The sequence below is a fragment of the Eublepharis macularius genome, chromosome 5 (genome assembly GCF_028583425.1).
Source record: "Eublepharis macularius isolate TG4126 chromosome 5, MPM_Emac_v1.0, whole genome shotgun sequence".
NCBI classification, from domain to species: Eukaryota; Metazoa; Chordata; class Lepidosauria; order Squamata; family Eublepharidae; genus Eublepharis; species Eublepharis macularius.
The window spans coordinates 61,640,190-61,662,079 of NC_072794.1; the positions used below are offsets into that span (position 1 = coordinate 61,640,190).

The 21,890-nt window shown below is 41.8% G+C and overlaps 1 long non-coding RNA gene across 1 annotated transcript in view; it reads left to right on the forward strand.

Moving 5' to 3' along the window:
* The window catches only part of LOC129330995 (uncharacterized), a 73,540-nt gene extending 52,514 nt beyond the window's left edge, over nucleotides 1–21,026 (forward strand). Inside the window, exons 2-3 of the long non-coding RNA XR_008597089.1 lie at nucleotides 20,226–20,332; nucleotides 20,887–21,026. This is a non-coding gene — a long non-coding RNA (uncharacterized LOC129330995). The remainder of the gene's footprint in view (nucleotides 1–20,225; nucleotides 20,333–20,886) is intronic.
* Nucleotides 21,027–21,890: the final 864 nt, after the last annotated feature.

The window sequence follows — 21,890 nt, forward strand, 5'->3', positions numbered from 1 at the left end:
CCAGCTGATTGGTGGCCAGTCAGCAGGAGAATGAGGGAGTTTAAATTATGCTCCCTGCTGCTTGTGAATGGACCAGAGCACGATTTAAACTCCTCCCTTCTCCAGCTGCCTTGGGGAGGGCACCAGTCAGCTGGAGAAGGGGTGGGTGGGTTAAAGTTTAAATCATGCTCTGTGCCACTTGAGAGCAGAGTGGAGTGCAGTTTAAATTTCCCCTCTTCTCCAGCTGGCTTGGGGAGGCCCAGTCAGCTGGATAAGGGGATTAAAAACTCCTTCTCCAGCTGACTGGGCCTCTGTGCTGCTCAAGAGCGGAGCAAAGTGTGATTTAAACTCCCCCCCCCTTCTCCAGCTGGCTCAGCAACGCCAACAGTCAGCTGGAGAAGGGAGGGGTTAATGTTTAAATCGTGCTCTATGCCACTCAAGAGCAGAGCAGAGAATGATTTAAACTCCATCCCTTCTCCAGGTGGCTTGGGGAAGCCATCAGTCAGCTGGAGAATAGGGGGTTTAAAGTTTAAATCGTGCTCCATGCCGCTTGAGAGTGAAGCGGAGGGCGATTTAAACTCCCTCCCTCTCCAGCTGGCTCAAGGAGGCGACCAGTCAGCTGGAGAAGGAGGTTAAAGTTTAAATCGTGCTCTATGCTGCTCAAGAGCAGAGTGGAGCAGAGTAGAGCACGATTTAAACTCTTCCCAGTTGCTACTGGACTCTTGCTGTTTTTGTAGCCAGAAGAATAATGTCCAAATTAAACGTGGCAGAAATGGCATCACAATGTCCAGAAGGGTCTGTAGAAAAAGAGCCAGCCCCGCCCGAGAGCTGGAGGTGGGAAAGAAGATGCCTCCATGCTTCTCATTTCTGGGCCAGTGAAGAAACCGGGTGGCGGGGGAGATGGCAGACGAGCCGGGGCTGCCGGAGCTTAAGGGAAGATGACTGCTGCAGCTGGTGGAGGGAGACAGGCCTAGCTGGCTTGGGCAGGAGTGGCCACTGCAGGCAGGAGGGAAGTGGTAGGTGCTGAGTGTGTGGGGAAAAAAGTTACCAGAGCCCTCCTGAGGTATCAGTTTAAGGTAACATAAAGAGGAAGTGAATTAAAGGACCAAAGGTGGAGGTTGTAAAAAAGAAAATTATTACAATCTAGATCCAATAACCTCTGATGGAAGACCATCTGAATGGGTCTCTTTTCCCTGCAGAGTTTCCAAGTAATTATTAGTATATACTTCCCCAAGAAATGTTCAATCCATCACAAAGGAATTATAGAGAGTTCTCCCCCTATTAAACCAGTTGATTCTAAATGTACATATATCAGTACTTGACCATAATGAACCTTGAAGGACAAAACAAATACCTTCAAATGGGCCTGGAAGACAACAGTAGCCTGTGTGGTTGCCAAGTGACAGTTTGAATAGGATCTTCATAGGGCTATCAAGAGATATGCTACATCATTCTGCAGTATTCTGAACCATTTTCAGTAGGATCCCCTTGTAGTGTCCGTTACACCCTGATAGCCAGCTAGGTACATCATCTTTGCTATTAAACCTCAGAACCATCCACTTCAGATTATTAAAAAATAATGTGAACAATTAACAATGAGAAGAGGCACGAATCTTTCATGCTTAGGCATGTGATTAATCCAGTTTATATGCATTATAACTGTTAAGCCAAAAGGAACTCTGTGAACAATATACAGAACGATAAAAGATCTAATTCACCTCAACACAACTCAAAGGAAATGGAAGCATTTTGTCATTGATGACCATTGTTTAAATGATTTCATGTTAATTCATACCCCAAATGTGATTGGTTACTTTTGCCTAATGAAATAGACATGGGAAAGCCTAACCACATTTTGTCACTCTCTTTTGGAGAATATGATATACGGTGTTGAAGCGAACATGTCAACACTTCTGAGGGTGTAGTGAAAATGTGGAGGATGAACTGAAAATAGCTTGTTGCAAAAAAAAAAAAAAGTAGTTACCAAGTATTGCATGGTGCTCCGTAGTATGTATGCAGAATCATTGCTGATGTGTGTGGAGAAGGTGATGACATTTGGACTTTGAATAGAAACCAGAGGAGGTTTTTTTCCATTTTCCGTCTGGTAAAGGAATAAGGAAATGGTATCAGCTACTGTGAAAAAAACCACATTTAAGCAGCACATAAATCTTTTCCTTTTTCTGTCCTACTTTGCATTCCTACTGACAGGAAAGTGAAGCAACCACTCATTGTTTCAGAGGTGTATGCTGTGCTTTACAGTTGACTTGTGCTAGTTGGCAATATGTAGCTGGCCTACTTATTGACTTGCCAGAACCCATTTCTGATGCCCAGCTGAGGAGGATGTACGTGTGTATGTGTGTTTGTATGTATGTACCTGAATTAGTAGATGTTAAAACAGGGGTCCTTACGAGGCCTGTTGGTTTGTTTGTTAGCTAGCAAGGTGCTTCTTGAAATGGAAAACTTACCCAAGAATTTTGATATGTTAAGCATTTTAATGACATATACATTACTAATAAATACAGTTTCAGTTTCGATTTTTTCAAGCATGATGGGAGTCTTAAGGTTCAGGCTATAAATAGCTTTTTATAGTTCCAATAACCTGTAGTTACCATAGAATTAGGGATGGTTTCAAATTTCTTATCCTTGATCTTTCAACTCAAGACTTTTTGTTTCAATTTTTTTTAATTTCAATTTAGGCTCTCCTTTGTCCAAACAGAACCCATAAGGTTGAATTCTATCATTCTTATTAGCTGATAGCATTGCCTTCCTCCAAAACCCTTCCAGTGAATGAAGACACTCTTGTATTGGAGAAAGAATCCTTGAATCAGAGGAAGGTGTTACTGTTAGTAGGTAGAACCATGCAGTGTGTGTACACAATGGAAACAAATCTACAAAAGCCACAATGCAAGGGGGAGACCTGAAAGATATGCAAACATATGCATTAATGATATTTTTAAAATAAGCAAGATTCACTCATCCCTGCACAGTATGTGATTTCATTTCAGGATCTCTTCAGAGTACTATGAGCAAAGAGGTTAACCCCTCACGAAAAAAGCTGCTTGAGTCATTTACTAGACATCAAAGTGCTTGTGCAAAAAGAATCTCTACAATTCCTTCAGATTGCCTTGGCTGGAATCTTAACAAAGAATTCCAACAAGTTAGTGAGCTGTGAACCCTCACTCTCTACCACCCACCCTCATACCCATACTGTCAGTCCTTAATCAAGCTGTGCTTCTTCAACTGTTTCCCCACTTGATATTCTAGGACTTTCTCCACACAGTCTATCCAGCTAACGGGTCTCTGGTTTCCTGTTATGTCTCCAGGCACTTTTTAAATAACTTTGTTATGTTCACCACTTTTCAGTCCCCAAGGGTCTCTTCTAAGTTAAATGAACTTGTGAATATCTGTTAATTTTCTTGGTTGCTGTCCTCCTCTTCCTTTAGCACATTTGGATATTGCATGGCCTTGAGTTTTAAGGGACTGTAACCATTTTAATTGATTTGGAATTACTCTTTACCTTGTTTGGAAATGTGGCCATTATTTAAGCAAATACTCTGCTTTGGGATAAAGAAACACAAAAGAAACATTGCATTCTCCTTTTGTTTATACTTCTGTATCTTCAGCCCTTCCCCTCCTGCTTTCATCTTATCATTCTGCTGCAGGAAACTTTTTAAAAAGTCATGTCAGTGTAAGAGTAATGCCTTACATGTATGTAATGCCTCATGCATGCAAAAATAAATGCAGATTAAGATTCAAATCTCACCTTAGCTATGGATTCACTGGGTGGGTCTCAGGCAAGTCAATTAACAGAGATGTGAAATACCAGTACAATTTCTCCAGTGGTAACAAAAAATATTTTTATGAGATATTTAGTTTGATTTACTGACAATTTTGTCTTAGACTAAATTTGGGGGCAGCTCATAGAAAAATGAAACATTGTAACCTGTATTTTACTATCATTTCACTATCAGATATAAATCTATTCCTTCCTTTCGAGTAGTCTCCAATAACTCCCTGTCAAAGGCATTTCCAAGGAAAAAGCTACCTCAGAGACAAAAAAAAGGCCTTACCCTTGACCATCCCAAGGTCATTACCACCCAGGTGTATGACCAAGATGTGAGGTGGAAGACCACTCTTCCCCTTGAACAAGAGTGGCAGCAGCACTGCCCATCTCAGGCCTCTTTGGCCTTACCACTCAATGGGGGCCCATTGGATGAGGCCAAAGTGGGACACAATCGACATCCTCTTGGCCTGATATGCTGCCCCAAAAGCCATGCTGTAGCCACAGATGAGGTATACTGGCATAGTCCCCCAGGGGTCAGAGTCCAGACTGCAGAGGCCAGTCATGACCAGGAAGCAAAGAATAAACAGAGTCCATTCCAAGGGTCAGCATCCCAGAGAAGTCACAAGTCAGGTATAGTCCAAGGATCAGAGTTCCAGAGAAGCTAAGAGTCCAGTCCAGTCCAAGGGTTGGAGTTCCAGAGAAGCCAAGAGTCAGGTGCAGTCCAAGGGTCAGAGTTCCAGAGTTTGGGCAATAGCAAGGACAGTGGAGCAGCTATAAAGTGTACTAGTTGCTTCCATAACCTGCTGCTCCTTCCAGCCATTTTTATGGCAAAGTCTTAATGAGCTGAACTGTCAGTCAATTACTAGGCAGACATTTTGAACTTACTCATTCATCCTGGCCATTTGACAGTTGCTGCTGGCACTGCATGAGTCAGGCACTCCTCCTGTGTTCTTGAAGCTCTACCTATCTCTGACAGTGGCAGTGCTGCAAAAGTGTTGGTGAAGAGGAAGGGGAGGATGCAGACAACAAGGCCTTCTGCAGCCTTGTTGGCTGCATTGGAGTTCCCTGATGCTGGGTCTGTTACAGATGAAGGCTGTGCTAGTTGATTTGCCAGCAATTGCTATTTATCAGATTCAGGATCAGATGCAACTGGGTCAGTTTGGGGGTGAACTGCAGGCAGCTCTTCATATGATGACTCTTCACTGAGCACAGGATAAGGCTGACTCACAACATGAGGATCCGCTGCCTCTCCCAGACACCAGCAGCCCCTAAAAGAAAAATAGAATCAGCGGGGTTTACACCATGATTTCAAGGGGCAAATATAAGATTGATAGTCAGAGGAACACCACTGACATATCCTTTGAATGGCTGGCCCTATGTAGCCCATAGCTGCTGCCATATATGCTGCCCTGATGCGGAAAGAATGGGTGCTGAATTTAACACCTGCCAGGCACCAGTTAATACTCTCTCTGTAACAATTCCAAACTGGTACTTGGTCAGTGGGGAACCATCAGAGTGGTAAAAAAGTGGATTCGTTTTCATTTTCCCGGCCATGTCGGACGCTCCTCTCCGCAGGTCCGGGAGGAAGCGCCCGAGCAGCCTGACCGGGTGGTTGACCTGTGAGGGTTAACCCCCAGGACTCCCAGTGAGGGGGTCAGGGTCCGGAGCGCTGTGGGAAGAGCCCCCTGAAGTCGATGCAGGGGATAAATTGCCCGTTTGCTCCTATGGAGGCTGGCAGACTTGCGCAGCACATCACATGGTGCCGGGCCATGGAGAACGGCAACAAGCAGATTTAAGGTGAAAACCTGTAAGTAGCGAATCCCTTCTGTCATCCCAAGCGTATGCGAAGGATTGGTGGGAGTTGAAGCTAAGAAGGTTCGGATATCTTCCCCTTCATTGAGTTTTGGAACTTAGTTGGCGGACTCCCCCCCCCCCCTAAGATGGTGACAAAAAAGCAGAGCCCTGCTGTAGGCAAATCTGTTCCGGCTGCTTTGCAGGGGAAAGGAGAGTCTCTTGAAGAGGTGGTTAAATGGTCGGTCGCTGAAGCTATGAAGCCCTTTGTTGATAAGCTAAATGAAATCAGTCAAAGGGTTGGCTCAGTTGAGAATGAAGTGAAAACCATTAAAGATGCAGCGTCTGGGGCAGAGAAATCTGCTCGGGAAAATGCAGTACTCATGAAAGCAACAAACAAAGAAGTAAAGCTTTTGGAGAATCAATTGATAGGATTACAAGTGGATCGTGCTCAGACGGTATTGCGTCTTCAGAATGTGAAGGAGGAGGAAAGTGAAAACCTAAAGGATTTGGGGTCGGAACTTTTGGCGTCATCTGCAAAGGCAACTAAAGAAGAGTTAAAAAGCGATATTCTGGAAGTCCACCGGACATCTTCAAAATATGCAACGAAGCGTCAGCTGCCTCACGAGATTATTATCGATTTTTCATCTAAGAAGACTCTGGACACCATCTTATATAATTCGTACAATGTGGACTTGGACTTTCTGGGTAACAAGGTTAAGATATTGAAGGACGTTCCATTTTTAGCTCGGAAAAGAAGATTCAAATATAAAAGGTTTGCAGCTCTTCTGAGGAAGCGTGAAATAAAATACAAATGGCTATTTCCGGAAGGTATCTGGTTCAGTTATAAAGACCAATCCTACAAGATAACATCGGAAGTACAGCTGAGGGACTTTGTGTTTAATCATCAAGAGTTTCAGCAAGGAGAGGATTTAGAATCTGAAGGGGGGAATGGGGAGGAGGGAGTGAGCACAGCCACTGTAGCTGTTCAGAGAGAGCTGCGACCGAGACGCAGGGGGGGGAGAAGACCTGATCCTGACTGTAGTTCATATTTTATAAGATCTACCAATCTAATAGCATATTAGAAAGTTTAACTTTAAATAATTGTATTATGAAGGGAATGCAATACCTGTAGATGTAGTGTGTGTGTTTTATATGTTGTTTCTTTCCATTTTAAAGAATTTTTATTGGATTAGACACATATAATATTTATTACAGTCGCATTCCCTTAGATTTTCCAATTCTAACCCCCTCCCTTCCCCCCCTTTTGTTGACTTCCAACAGTTTTCCAACCCCTTATCTATTCTCCCTCTACTCATTTCAAACTTATTTTGCTTATTGTAATATACCTTCAAACTCTTCTAAGCTTATCTGTAGTAACATAGTGCTATCTCCAATTCCCTTCCCAAATAAGTAAAAGTAAAACACTCTTAACTTATCTTCTTCAATAATAATAATAATAATCATTTTGATAACCTGTACTCTATCTTACTCTTTCTAATTACTTCAAAATGGGACAAACAATTTGTCCCTCCTTATACATAACTTCAAATACTTCTATAAACATTGCATACATTTATTATAAATCAATCAATTTGACTTATACTCTATATGTTGCTCTTTGCTTTCTTTTACATATCTTATCCATTTTAATTAACTAGTTTCTCCATTATAAAACTATCTAACAAAAATAAACAATTCATGTACACGTTCAGCATAAGTCTATCAATTAGACCCACATTCTGTATGCTAATGTATATTCATTCTCCATTGTACAGTTATCTACCAGTAAAAAAGATTGATTAAATTCTATCCTTATAATCCTTATAATAATAACACTATTAATACCCAACTATGCATACTAATCAAATAAAGTAATTGCTTAGAATTTTTCACTTAACTCTCTCCCCCCCCGGTATAGTCACACCCCTCTCCTTTTGTTATATTTCAGTAATTTTCGAACTGCCACAGTCCTCCCACCTCCCATTTTTTCACCAAATATTGTTTCAGCTTCTCCCAGTCCGTGTTAAACTGTCCTGGATCAAGGTCTCTCAATTTTCTTGTCATTTTATCCTCCGCCATGTACAGCAATTTATAAATCCAGTCCTCAATAGTTGGCACTTCTTGTACTTTCCATTTCTGCGCGTACAAAAGTCTAGCTGTTGCTGTCATGTAAAATAACAATGTCCTGTATTGTGCTGGAGTGTCCTCCATTCCCAAGTTCAGTAGCAGGAGTTCTGGGTTCTTATTAACTTGAAATTGTAAAATCTCACTCATTACTCTTATTATTTCCCCCCACTACTGCCTAGCTACCTCACAAGTCCACCACATGTGATACAAAGATCCCTCATGCTTTTTACATTTCCAGCATTTATTAGACATATTCAAATTCCCTAGCGCAATTTTCTTTGGTGTCAAATACCAACGATAAATCATTTTGTAGATATTCTCTTTGATACTGGTGCATGTCGTAATCTTCAATGTATTTTTCCACAAATATTCCCACGCCTCCATTGTTATTTCTTTATTAAAGTTTATAGCCCACTTCACCATTTGCACTTTAACTACTTCATCTTCCGTGTACCATTTTAACAGCACTTTATAAATCTTAGAGATTTCCTTTTTATCTTCTTGTAAAATTACTTTCTCTAAGTCTGAATTCTCCATTCTTATCCCTCCCTTCACACAGTCCAAGTAGTAAAGATCTCTAACTTGTCTATATTGAAACCAGTCATAATTTGGAGACAACTCTTGCTGCGTCTTTATTCTTATTTTAGAAAATTCTATTCGCGTTATCTCCTTATACGTTAAGCACTGTTGTTCATTGTCAACCGTTCTCGGATCTATTGCTTCATATGGAACCACCCAGGAGGGAATTCCTTCTTGTAGGTAATCTTTGTACTTCTTCCAAATTGTGAAGAGGCTTCTCCGAATGTAGTGGTGCAAGAACATAGAGTCTGCTTTTACTTTGTCGTACCATAGGTATGCATGCCATCCAAATAATTTTTTATATCCCTCTAAGGTCAGCAATTTGCGATTTTTCAGCATCATCCAATCTTTCAACCATACCAAACAAATTGCATCATAATAAAGTCTCAGGTTGGGCGGTTGCATTCCACCTCTTTCTTTTGCATCCTGTAATACTTTCATTTTCACTCAAGGCTTCCTGCCTGCCCACACAAACTCCGATATTTTCCTCTGCCATTTGTCAAACTGCTTAGAGTCCCTAATAATTGGTATTGTCTGTAACAGAAACATCACTCTTGGCAACACATTCATCTTAACTACTGCAATTCTTCCCAGCCATGACAAGTTCAATCTATTACATTTAATCAAATCATGCTCTATTTGAGTCCATAGTTTCTCATAGTTATTCTTGAATAGATCTATATTTTTTGCAGTCAGTTCAATTCCCAAATATTTCACCTTATTTGTTACTTCACAATCTGTTACTTCCATCAATTGCTGCTGTTTTAACTTAGTTATATTTTTGCATAGTATCTTTGATTTCTTTTTGTTTACATAAAAACCTGCCAAATCTCCAAATTCTTTAATTTTTTCCATTACCTTAGGCATGTTTTCAATTGGATCTTCCACAATTAACATTATATCATCTGCAAATGCTCTGACCTTGTAGGAAAAGTCTTTTATCTTTATTCCACGGATTGCATTGTCTTCTTGAATCTGTATCATTAGAATTTCCAAGACCAAAATAAAGAACAGTGGAGACAACGGGCAACCTTGTCTGGTACCTTTGCCAATAGTCAGTTTTTTGGTCAACTCGTCATTCACCATAATTGCTGCACTCTGGTCTCTGTAAATTTCTTTCACTGCTCTTATGAATCTTTCTCCCATTTGTAGCTGTTCCATAGTGGCAAATAGGGATGTGCGTTTCGGCATTCAGAATGCCGAAAGAATGCCAAAACAAAAGTGTTTCGGCTTCTTTCGGGGAATGCCGAAACCTTTCGGGGAATGCCGAAATGTTTCGGGTAGCCGAAAGAAAAAAGCCGAAACGTTTCGGGATTCTTTCGGCTTTCTTTCGACTTTTCAATGGGAAAATGCCTCCGTCTTCCCGGACGTCTGGGGGAGGCATTTTCCCACCGAATAAGCCCAAAATTGGTGGGGACCTTCCTCTAACCCTTCTCTAACAACCCCCCACCAAGGCTCAGCCTGCTCCCACTTGGGGGGGGGGCATTTCATGGCCTCCCCAAGTAGGTGCTCTCATCTCTACTCACTTAACATCAGAGAATCACAAAGCACAATTCCTGTCAAAAACACTTTATTTCTTGAACAGCTTTAGGTTACACAGCAGGGGGGAACACCAAAGGGCATGATAGCAATGTACTACAAAAAATAATACAACCCACTTCACCGTTTTTGACAGCAATTGTGTTTGTCTGATTCTCTGATGTGAAGTGAGTTGTGTTATTTTTGTGTAGTACACTGCTTTCCTGCTCTGTGGTGCCTTCCTACTGTGTAACCTAAAGCAGTTACAGAAATAAAGTGCTTTTGACAGCAATTTTTGGGGTGATTCTTTAATGTGAAGTGAGTTGTGTTATTTTTGTGTAAGATACTGCTTCCATGCCCTTTGGTGTTCCCCCACTGCTGTGTAGCCTAAAGCTGTTCAAGAAATAAAGTGTTTTTGACAGGAATTGTGCTTTTGTGATTCTCTGATGTTAAGTGAGTTGTGTTATTTTTGTGTAAGATAGTGCTGCCATGCCCTTTGGTGTTCCCCCCTGCTGTGTAACCTAAAGCTGTTCAAGAAATAAAGTGTTTTTGACAGGAATCGTGCTTAGTGATTCTCTGATGTTAAGTGAGTTGTGTTATTTTTCTGTGTGGGGGACTGCTGGTGTAATGTGTCATAATGCTTTGCCTACTTGTACTTTGGAAGGGAGAAAAAAAATTAAAACTTTATTTTGTGTTGTTCTTGTTTTATTCTTTGTTGTGCAGTTGGTTCCCATCATAGGGAACAATGGGGCTGGCTGGCCAGCCATCTCTGTAGGTGGTGGGGGAATTTGAGGGAGGGTGTCTGTGGTTCAGGTGCTCTTTCACAGGGACCAGCTGGCACTCAGAAGTGTGCCCACCATTGTGGCACCCCTGGGCTGTGCAGAATTGCTCAGGGAAAGAGAGTTTAGAAGTTCCCAGCATAGGGAACAAAGGGAGAGGGCTGGCCTTTGCCAGCCTGTTCCTGGGGTTATGGGGCAGGTGGGGGTGGATTTGGGTCTGTGAGGGGCTAATGTGGGGATTTGGGTCTGTGTGTGGCAGCTGGGGGGGAATTGGGTTTGTGTGGGGCTGTAAGGGGTGGACTTTAGGGGCTGAGAGGACCTACTTGGGGAGGCCATGAAATGGCCCCCCCAAGTGGGAGCAGTCTGAGCCTTGGTGGGGGGTGGGAGGAAGGGTGGGAGAAGGGCCCCAGAGGGTTGGGGGGCATTTTGCATGCAAAATGCCACCCCTGGCAAGACAAGCCTCCCCCAGCTGTCAGTGGTAGAGATGAGAGCAGAGCACCTACTTGGGGAGGCCATGAAATGCCCCCCCAAGTGGGAGCAGGCTGAGCCTTGGTGGGGGGTGGGAGGAGGGGTGGGAGAAGGGCCCCTGAGGGTAAGGGGGCATTTTGCATGCAAAATGCCACCCCTGGCAAAGGAAGCCTGCCTCTTCATTTTTTCCCCATAGGAAATAATGAAGAAAGATCAGCAGCAGCATGCTAACAATATGCTGCTCCTTCGCTTTCTTATGGGAGGATGGGGGGACCTGCTTTGGGGGGCCATAACATGGCCCCCCAAAGTTCAAACTGTCTGAAACTTGGGTGGTTGTTAGAGAAGGGTTAGAGGAAGGTCCCCACCAATTTTGGGCTTATTCGGTGGGAAAATGCCTCCTCCAGGCGTCCTGGAAGACGGAGGCATTTTCCCATAGAAAAAAGCCGAAAGAATGCCGAAATAATGCCGAAAGAATCCCGAAAGCCGAAAGCCGAAAGAGATTCTTGTTTCGGCTTTCGGCTTTAACGATAGAGAATCTTCTTTCGGCTTTCTACTTTCGGCTATAGCCGAAAATTTTTGGCTTGCACACCCCTAGTGGCAAACATAAAGTCCCAGTTCAAGTTGTCAAATGCTTTTTCAGCATCTACAAAGAAGAAGCCAACCTCCTTATCACAATGCCTATCATAATATTCAATAGCATTTATAACTGTCCTTAGATTGTCTCTGATTTGTCTGTTTGGTAAAAAACCTGCTTGTTCTTCCCCAATAACTTCGGATAACCATCCCTTTAGTCTCTCTGCCAAGATCTTTGCAAAGATCTTGTAATCATTGTTAAGTAGGGTAATAGGTCTATAGTTTTTAACATTAGTCAAGTCCTGTCCTTCTTTAGGGATCAATGATATATTAGCTTCACTCCAAGTGTCTGGAATTCTTTGATCTCTCAAAACACCATTGATCACTTCTTTTAAAAATGATGCCAGGTCATTAACCATTACCTTGTAAAATTTAGCTGTAAGTCCGTCAGGTCCCGGCGCTTTCCCCAAATTTGTTGACTGTATTGCTTTCCTTATCTCTTCCTCTGTTATTTCACTGTTCAATTTAGCTCTCCAATCATCCGAAATTACTGGAAGCTTGATTTCCCCCAGATATGTCGCTATTGAATCTTTATTCACTTCTCTTTTGTCATACAGTTTAGCATAAAATTTGTAAAAAGCTCTACTAATAGCAGTCTGTTCCAGATGCACTTTGTTGTCCTCGCATATTTTGTTAATTGTCTTTTTCTCCTTTCTCTTCTTCAACTGCCATGCCAAATATTTCCCAGATTGATTTGCACCTTCAAACAACTTTTGATTCATTCTCTTAAGATTCCATTCCAATTCTTTATTATTCATTGCCGTCAACTACTCTTGAAGGATTTTAATATCTTGATAGATTTTCTTTTTCCCTGTTCTTTTCTTTAATTGTATTTCTTTTGCTTTTATTTTTTCCATAATCTCCTGTCTCTTCTCCTCTCTTTTCTTTCGAGCTCTTCCATTTAAGTCCATTAGTATGCCTCTGATTACTGCTTTATATGTGTCCCATACCTTATTGGTTGGTACTTCTCGATTCATATTGTACTGTATGAAGAACTTAGTTTCCCTTCTCAACATCTCCATATTTTCTCCCTCTTGTAACAAGTCCTCATTTATTCTCCATCCTTTCCTCTTAGTTCTTTTTCCAAACTTCCACACTATTGGGTTATGATCTGAGCCTACCATAGGCATTATTTCTACATCCTTAGTCCAAAGCACTAAGTCCTTTGAGGCCCAGATCATGTCAATTCGTGATAGAGTAGAATGCCTTGCGGAGAAAAATGTATATTGTCTACCTGTGGGATTCTGCATTCTCCACACATCTTCCAAAGTTTCCTGTTGCATTAATGCGAAAAAAGTCTTTGGTAATAATCCTCTTTTCTTTTGTGCAGTTGCTGATTTTTTATCTTGTTCTAAATTTGTAACTCCATTGAAGTCTCCTGCAAGGATTATCTGATCATAGGAAAGTTCATCTAATTGCTTCCTTAAATCCTCAAAGAAGCTCTCTTTTGCTCCATTTAGTGCATAAATTCCAATCACCAACACTTTCTTTAAATTCCATGTACATTCCACTGCTATAAATCTGGCTTCCACATCTCTAATCATTAGCTTTAGCTGTAGCTCGTCTCTTATGTATAATACCACTCCCCTTTTTTTCTTTTTTGAGGCCGCTACAAACTCGTTGCCCAACTTACCCAGTTTAAGATATTTTACATCCTGATTTCTAATATGGGTCTCTTGCAAGCACACAATATCACATTTTTGTTTTAATAGCCAGTGGAAAATACTTTTTCTCTTATTAGGTGAATTAAGTCCATTTACATTCCAAGATAATACTTTACACTCCATATTCATAGCCCGGTTGTTGGTAAGTCTTTTTCATTGTCCCTCATAAACTTTTCCATCTCAAGTTCAGATCTGATGCGCTTTTTCACTCCTCCGAATTCAAAGGATATCCCTTCCGGTAATTCCCATCTGTATCTTACTTTCATGTCCTTCAAATTCTGGACTAAGACTTTGTATTTTTTCCGATCAAGCAGCACCGATCTGGGTAACTCTTTCATGATGATAATCATCTTGCCATCAACTATCAATGGATCTTGAAACTGCTTACTCACTATCATTTCTCTTGAATTCCTTGTCATAAATTGCACAATCACATCCCTTGGTAATTTCCTCTGGGTCGCAAATCTGGAATTTATTCGATACACCACATCAAGGATAGCCACAACCTCCTCCTCCTCCTTTCCCAGGTATTCAGCTAACAGCTCTATAACCTGTTCTTGTGCTGTCTTTCCATCTACCTCCGGCAAACCTCGAAACCTCAGCTGCTTCTCCATGTACTTGCTCTCCGCAACTGCCATCCTTCCCCTCATTGCTCTCATATCCGTTCGTTGTGTCTCTGTAAGATTCTCCACCGCCTTCTCGACAACATTAACTTTTTGCTGCACTGCCTGCAAGTCATTTTGTATTGTTTCCATCTCCTTCTTTACTTCTGCCAGTTCATTTTTTACTGTCTCTTTGACGTCTTTAACTTCCCTCACCAACTCCTGTTTTGTCTCCTTCAATTCTTTTAACATTTCAAAAAATTTTTTATCCAGGTTCTCTATAGCCGTTTGCCACTCTTTTTTCGACATCGTGGGGCTTGATTTACCTCGCTCCCACGAGTCTGCATGTTTCCTTAACTCCGTGGCATTTAAATTAGTATCCCTTTAAATTAATTTAAATGTCCCGATTCTTAAAAAAAAAAAAAGATGTTTAAAGAATCCAAAATGTCGGGCGTCTTTTCTCTATGGTTTTTCTATACTTTTCTATACTTCCACTCCTGTTGAAGTCAAAGTCCTTCCCTTTTCAAAAATGGCGATTCCCTTCTTCCTGTCCTCCGATAAGGGCCGTCTCTCTCCAGCAGCTCTATCACTATGACGCACTTCCTGTTTTCCGAGTCTCCACTGCAGCTCTCGCGATGATAGAAATTTTCTCACAGCCTGCTATCGCTTTCTAACCATAGGTATAAAAAACAATTGTCCAGTTTCTTTAATAACTTCGTTTAGCTTAGTCCTTTTTCTAAACTATTTCTTGCCGAGTCTTCCCCTCATTATAATCCATCTGTTGCAGTTTGAAAAGTTCACTTTAAAAATTTGTTACTTTAAGCAATCCATCCCGATTCGAGAGATAGTGATCTTTACCTTTTCAAGCGTCTTTCTGGGTTGTAATCACTGCTTCTATCTCAAATTCTTTTCCACCTTCTTTTCCCCTGTTGAAGCTTGGGCATGTAGGTCTTATGCCAGCCGCACTGGCCCCGGTTCTGCCACAGAGATTTTAGCCAACCTGTCTTAGGGTGGGACCTCAAGGGACGAGAGAGAGTCCTTAGTGCAGAACCCCCCCTCGCCCGAGATCAACACGCCCTGAGGTTCTTGAGCGTTCTTTGCCTGTTCTCCGCCTGAGAGCAGGTGGCCGCGGGCTAGTTGTGCCCCGCCAGCCGCTGAAACGGCAGCCCGGTCAGCTCTGCACTTAGAGCTGTGTTAGACCTCCATGGATCCCAAACTGGAAGTCTATATGTTGTTTGTTTCCTTTCCCCCTGTTCCCTTTTTCCCTTTTGTAGTTTTTGATGTTAGTAATTAAAAATTAAAAAAAATTTAAAAAAAAGAGTGGTAAAAGTATTCCCTGCTCTTCACTCCAGGCTCTAAGGGACTGAGGCACATGTTCCCTGATTCTGAGGGCTCCAAAGAAGGTGATCAAGGAGGCAGTATGGAAGAGCCCCTCCTCAAATTAAGAGTGGCAGACTGTCTTTGATCCCTTAAGGATGACTGGTGAGATAGGCTGTCTCTGATTGCTGGATGCCACTATTTCTCACAACCAACCCTCCAGCATCTTTCAAATGTGGAAGTCCCCTGTGGTGTCCGCCAGATCACAGGCTTTGCAAATAAATGCCAGAGCTGCCAGTTGGCTTCTAATGTACCTGACTACCAGCCTCTTACCTTTCTGCATCGTGCAGAACTGTACCAGGTGCTCCACGGGGATAGGTCGTGACTAGCTGAACCCTGAAAATTGTTGGACTGCCCAGTCATAGACCCTTTGGGTGTTAGGGGCAATAGCTAACTGAGTGGACTTGAAGGCCTCAAATTCCCAATCTGTCAAAGTTCCTGGGGCATCTCTGAGCCAGCAGCAAGTTGGCCTTGGGGGCAAGCTGATGAAACCATCCATCTGTCGGTGATACAGTGTGTCTGCCACTCCGTTGCTCAAACCAGGGACATGCCTGGCAATGAACAAAATATTCAGGTGCAAACATCTTAGGGAAATTCCCAGAGCAGTCTCATAACCCTGGGAGAGTTAGATGAGAGGGAGTTAAGCACATGAACCACCACCTGATTGTCACACCAAAAGTGCACTGAGTGGTTGCCTAGCTCACTTTCCCACAAAAAAACCACCACTAGGATTGGGAAGAATGTCAGGTCTCTATTGAGACCCCTTTCCACCCATTCCAATGGCCATTGAGCCATACACCAATGCCTCCAGAAAAATACCCCAAAACTCATGGAACTGGATGCATCAGAGAAAACCTGGAGCTCCTCCTCTAGCAAAAGGTCCTGCCTCCAAAAAGACACCCCATTGAAGGAGTCCAAAAACTCGCCCCATACTTTGAGGTCTTCCCTCATGTCTACGGTAAGCCGCAATTGATGTTGCAGAAGCCTTAGGGCACCCATTGCATCATATAGGCATCTAAGGACCCATTAACTGCTGCATCTCTACTAAGAAGATCTTCTGATTCCTTTTCAAACTGTCTAGGCAGGCCTTGAGATCTCTCAGCTTCTTGGCTGGCAAGCATGAGGATTGCTGAACCATATCACGCTCAATCCCTAGAAATGTTAAAACTTGAGACAGGCCATCTTCTCATGGGCTAACAGGATGTCCAACTCCTGAGTAAGACTAACAAAGTCCTCCAGAAGCAGGGCAGACTGCCCCCAACCTGATGCAGAGCCCACTCGAGGAAAGAGCCAAAGCACTCAAAGGCCGCACATGAAATGGAGCATCCTGTTGGGAATGCCCTGTCTATATAATATTGCCCTTTGAATGAAAAACTCAGTAGCTCAAAATCCTCAGGATGAACTGGGAAGAGCCAGAATGCCAACTTACTGTTGCATTTCACCACCTCCATGCCTGCTCCACACCTCCTTACTACCTTGACCGCCTGGTCAAAGGAGGTATACCAGACTGAGCACAGGTGCTCAGGAATGGCATCATTGATGGACCTCCCCCACACCCCTTGGGTATGAAAGATGATGAATGAGCATAACTTACCGGCTGTTTTTTTTGGAACAACACACAAAGGGGAGACCCACAAACATGGGTCTGGTGGGGAAGAGAACAGCCGCAACCCTCTGCCTTTGGCACATTCCTTTGCAATTTTTGCTTGTACTACCTCCTCCATGCCAACTACAGAACACAGGTCGGTAGATATGAAGGAAATCTAGGTCTCTGAAAGAGGATCTGAAAACCAATCCTAAAACTTTGCAGCAAGAACCGGGCATCAGCCCATTTGGGATAGCTCTTCAACATGGCCATTGGGGATTTAAGGAGGGGCTCCTTACAAATTTAGGGGGACCTGGACCCCCATGGGAACCCCCCTAACAATGCCCCTGGGCTGGGCCAAACCTAGGAAAAGGTGGGAGTTAGCCAGTGGTTATAGTGCTATCTCAGCAATCTCCTGCTGTGTCCTGTTTTTGAAATTCACTTTTAGGATAGTCACTTTAAGATCTAAAAATATACATACCATAGGGCAAACTAATGGTCACAAATTTGACACTAAGAAAGTCACATGGAAAAGCCTGTAGGGGAACATTTCTTAAGTTTTCCTGGACGTTCATTTACAGGAGTCTTGATTCTGCCTTATTCATAAGGGTGACTTAATACTGAAATTTACTAAATTGTGGCATCGCAGATGCCTTCATTTGGTAAATGTGTGGTTGAAGTCTGAACCAGGGCAGAATACAAAACAGTTGCTGTGCACTCATTTTCTGACCAATGTACAGAGTTCAGAGTAGTAGCAATCTCCTTCTTCTCATTTCAAACTCATATCCTATAAGTGAGTACAAGCACATTTTGAGGCAATTCAGAACAGTACTAGTCACACGACCCCAAAAAAAACTCAGTTATACTTCCTAGGATTGTATATACCTTGCTTTCTTAGCACATTGCTTAAAAACTCCACCTTAAAAACACAGACATTCAGAAGACATTATTAACAAAATCACATAATTAAGTGCACATTTCTTGCCAATGTTCTTTCCAGGCTGCACACAGGGTAAAAGGAAATTTTTAAAAGGTCTCTGATCTGCACCCCCCCCCCAATTTTGTTCATGCAGATGTGCTTTCTCATTGTTTCAGAGAGTAATGGGAAATACCACAGTTTGTATTATCTTGATTTTGGTTCCCAGAGACATCTTAATATTTAGGGATCTTCTCTAGCTCCCTCACAGCTGCTCTTCCAAGTCTCAGTCTCATTCTGATTTCTTCATTGCAGTCTCCCTGTTGGTTGATGATTGAGCCAATCTTGGACAATTTCTATTTCCTCATTAGCAACTTTAAAATTGTGTATTTCCTCAGTAGTCATTACTTTTGTCTTCTTGATGTTCAGCTGTAATCCTGCTTTGGCGCTTTCTCCTTTAACCTTCATCAGTAGTTGTTTCAAGTCTTCACTATTTTCTGCCAGTAACATGGTGTCATCTGCATATTTCAAACTGTTAATGTTCCTGCCACCAATTTTCACTCCACCTTCTTCTAGATCTAATCCAGCTTTCCTTATGACATCCTCTGCATAGAGGTTGAACAGGTAGGTAATATGCATCCTTGTCTGACACCTTTACCAATTGGAAACCATTCTATTTCCCCATGTTCTGTCCTGACAATAGCCTCTTGTCCAGAGTACAGGTTGTGCATCAAAACAATCAGATGTTGTGGCACACCCATTTCTTTTAACAGTCTCCATAGCTTTTCATGATCCACACAAACAAAAGCTTTGTTGTAATCTATAAAACATAGGCTGATTTTCTTCTGGAATTCCCTAATACATTCCATTAGCCATAGTCAATGTGCAATGTGATCTCTGGTGCCTCTTCCTTTTCTGAATCCAGCTTGAAATCTGGCATTTCTCATTCCATATATGGTAAGAGTCTTTGCTTTAGAATTTTGCTTGCATGGGAAATTAACGTGATAGTTCAATAGTTGCTGCATTGTTTGGCATCCTCTTTTTGGGGAATTGTAATGTAGACTGAGCGTTTTCAGTCTGTGGGCCATTGTTTTGTTTTCCAAATGTAAATTGGAGCCAAGCAATTATGTTGCAATTATGTCCAACAGAGGCCTTGCAATCTGACTGTTGCTACATTGAAAGTGGGTGCAGCCAGTGAGGGTTAAGGACTAAGCTACTTAGTGTGAGCCATAGCCATAGGTATTTTTAGGCAAAATTCTTTTTTTATATAAAATTTATTTTTATAAATATAAGCAGAACAGAGAAAATAAAATAAAAATGATAGTGTAATTATATTTACATCAAAAGAAAAAGAAAAGATAAGAGTAAACATATAATAAACAATATAAATAACTCAAGTTTTTAAAATATCCAGCGCATATCAGTCCTTAAATGTGTTTGGAATCTGTCAGAAAAGAAAGTATAGTCTCCAGTATTCAGATTTTTGATCCTCTAAGCATCTTCTATTTGTAACATTTCCATATAATTAAACACATTTTGGGGAAGTTTGCCTTCTTTGGTTTTTTTAACCTATCTTTTTTAAAGATCCATTAGTACATTCATGTCTCTGAAGATCACTATCTTCTTGAAAATCAAAAATGAATTGGAAAACATTTCCATAATTTTTTTTCTCTTGCATTGTTTGGCTCATATATTGTTGCTAGTGTGTAAATCTTGCCTTCCAGGAGCCTGATTTTCAAAATCATATATCTTCCATCAGAGTCTCTTAATTCTTCTGTAACATTTATTTTTAAATTGTTTATATAAACTGCAACTCCTTTTTAAAATTATAAATTTGTAATAAACACAGAAATACATAAGAGCAAAAACCAGGAACAAAACTCCGAAGAATCATGGAAATTGTAATATGATACAATAGGAAGAGTGGACGGTACTGTGTTTCATCTGCCATTATAACTGAGTCCCTCATGTGAGTTTGTCACTGCTTGCTCCTCTGGCCAATCCGAGGGGGCTTGAGCTCCTAAGCCCCCATGTAGTTCACCAGTTGCCCGGGGAAGTGCTCAACCCCTTCCAGCCAAATCCAGGGGGGCTCGAGGCCCTCAGCCCCCCCCCCGTAGTTTACACCTATGGCCATAACAGCGAGTGCACTTGGTCCCAGGGCATGAAAAGATTAAGGGCAGCCTGCATTCTGAACTCTTTGTTATATTGCAGCCAAGCCAGTGAAGTCAGAATATCCCCTGTAAATGATATCCATATACTGGAACAGGGAAGCTGCCCTCCAGGGCTGGTCCTGAGCGATGACTCCTGCATAAATTAAAAATCCAGGCAGCCAGTTAGCCCAGGTTCTGGTCACTTTATGGTGCTTGAGCTGTTCCTTAATTAACAATAAATAATTGTTAATTCTCTGCTCTTCACTCCAGGCTCTAAAGGACTGAAGCACAAGTTCACTGACTCTGAGGGTTCCAAAGAAGGTGATCATGGGTTCCCCTTCCAGTCTTTGTGGCTCAACCTATAAGAAAATTATAGAGTAAGCATTACTTTTGGTTGACACAACGTTACACCCACCTCAAGATAACAGCTGATTGTGACGAGTGAGGGATCCTCTGGGGTCCTCTGGCTCTCTTTTTTGGCTTCACCTAAAATAGAGAATACAAAGCAAGAAGTGGTTACTTTGGATTCCAGATACATTATAAGGACCCACACACTTACTGATTTGGCAGCTACATGGGAGTATTTCATGCCAGGACAGTCACTTAAATATTGAAGAATTAATTATTATTTATTTATAAGACCCTTGAACCAGCACTGAAAGATCCTTTTGGAATGATTTCCTTTAAATGTTTTGAAAATTTGCTCCTTATAAACTTGCCTTCTCAGAACGGAATAATGGATTATTGAATGTATATGTAAATGGTATTTATTGTGTTGATGACTTATGTATATTGTATTTATTGTATATGAGACTTATTAATTGTATTTATATAAATTGCACTTAGCACTTTACACATATAGAGATAAATTTAGTAGAAAAAGTAGAGTTGAAGAACTTTTCATTTATCCCTGAGTGTGGGTTCCATTTAGGTTACTAGAGCAGAGCCAGCTGCCGGAATGCCACCATGGAGAGCAAAACCTTGCCTGCAGCCATGCAACTAACAAGCCATCTGACCCTGGATTTGTAAGGTGAAGCCAATGTCTGAGCCTCATCGCCTTGCGCTGGGTGTGGAAGCTGTGAGTATGTGATCTCTCACTGAGCACAAGTTGCAACTGGACGCTGAGAGGTAGAGCAGCTTTATAAGGCCTCTGGCTCCACCCCTCACAATGCTCCCAGATGACCAGGAAATTGCTGCCTAGCTCCCCCTCCTCCAGGGAGGCAAATAGCGCCCCCCCCCAACCAAAGCAGCTCTACTGCTGGCTGGGAGTGCTGCATTGTCATGAGGATAATAACACACTTTGTAAACTGCTCTGAGTGTGATATTAAGTTGTCCTGAAGGATGGTATATAAATCAAATGTTATTATTATTTATAATTATTGGATCTGGAACTTGGAGACCAAGGTTGAATTCTCAATCTGGTATTAAACTGCACTCAGATTTTACAGTAAACTTTGGTTTCTAAATCGGATCCAGACAATTTTTCCACTGGTGAAAAAAGGAGGACAACCAAACAGGATATGTTTGGGATCATTGGACAAGCATAAGCAAAAGCCATGTGAAATGGGTACTGAAATAAGGAGAACTGGCCAAAAATGCAGTTAAAAAGAAAAAAAACTGGCTGGATCCATCTAACCCATGGTTTATACAACAAATTCTGGCACGCCTACTAGATGTAAGTACAAATCCTGGTTTGGGCACAATCCCTCAGTTTATCTTATTCTTGTTTCTTTCAGCCTTCCAATAGAAAAGACAATCTTCCTATACTGCTGCAATGTGCTCAGTATTACCATGTGTAGTCAAGGCAAACAAGATTTTCAAATTTTGCCTAAATTCACATTAGGGTAGCCTGAACGTGGTAAGGCGGAAAACTCTTGTTCAGTGTCTCGTGTGCTAACACAAATACTGCCTGAAGTTCTACACATGTCTAAGGGA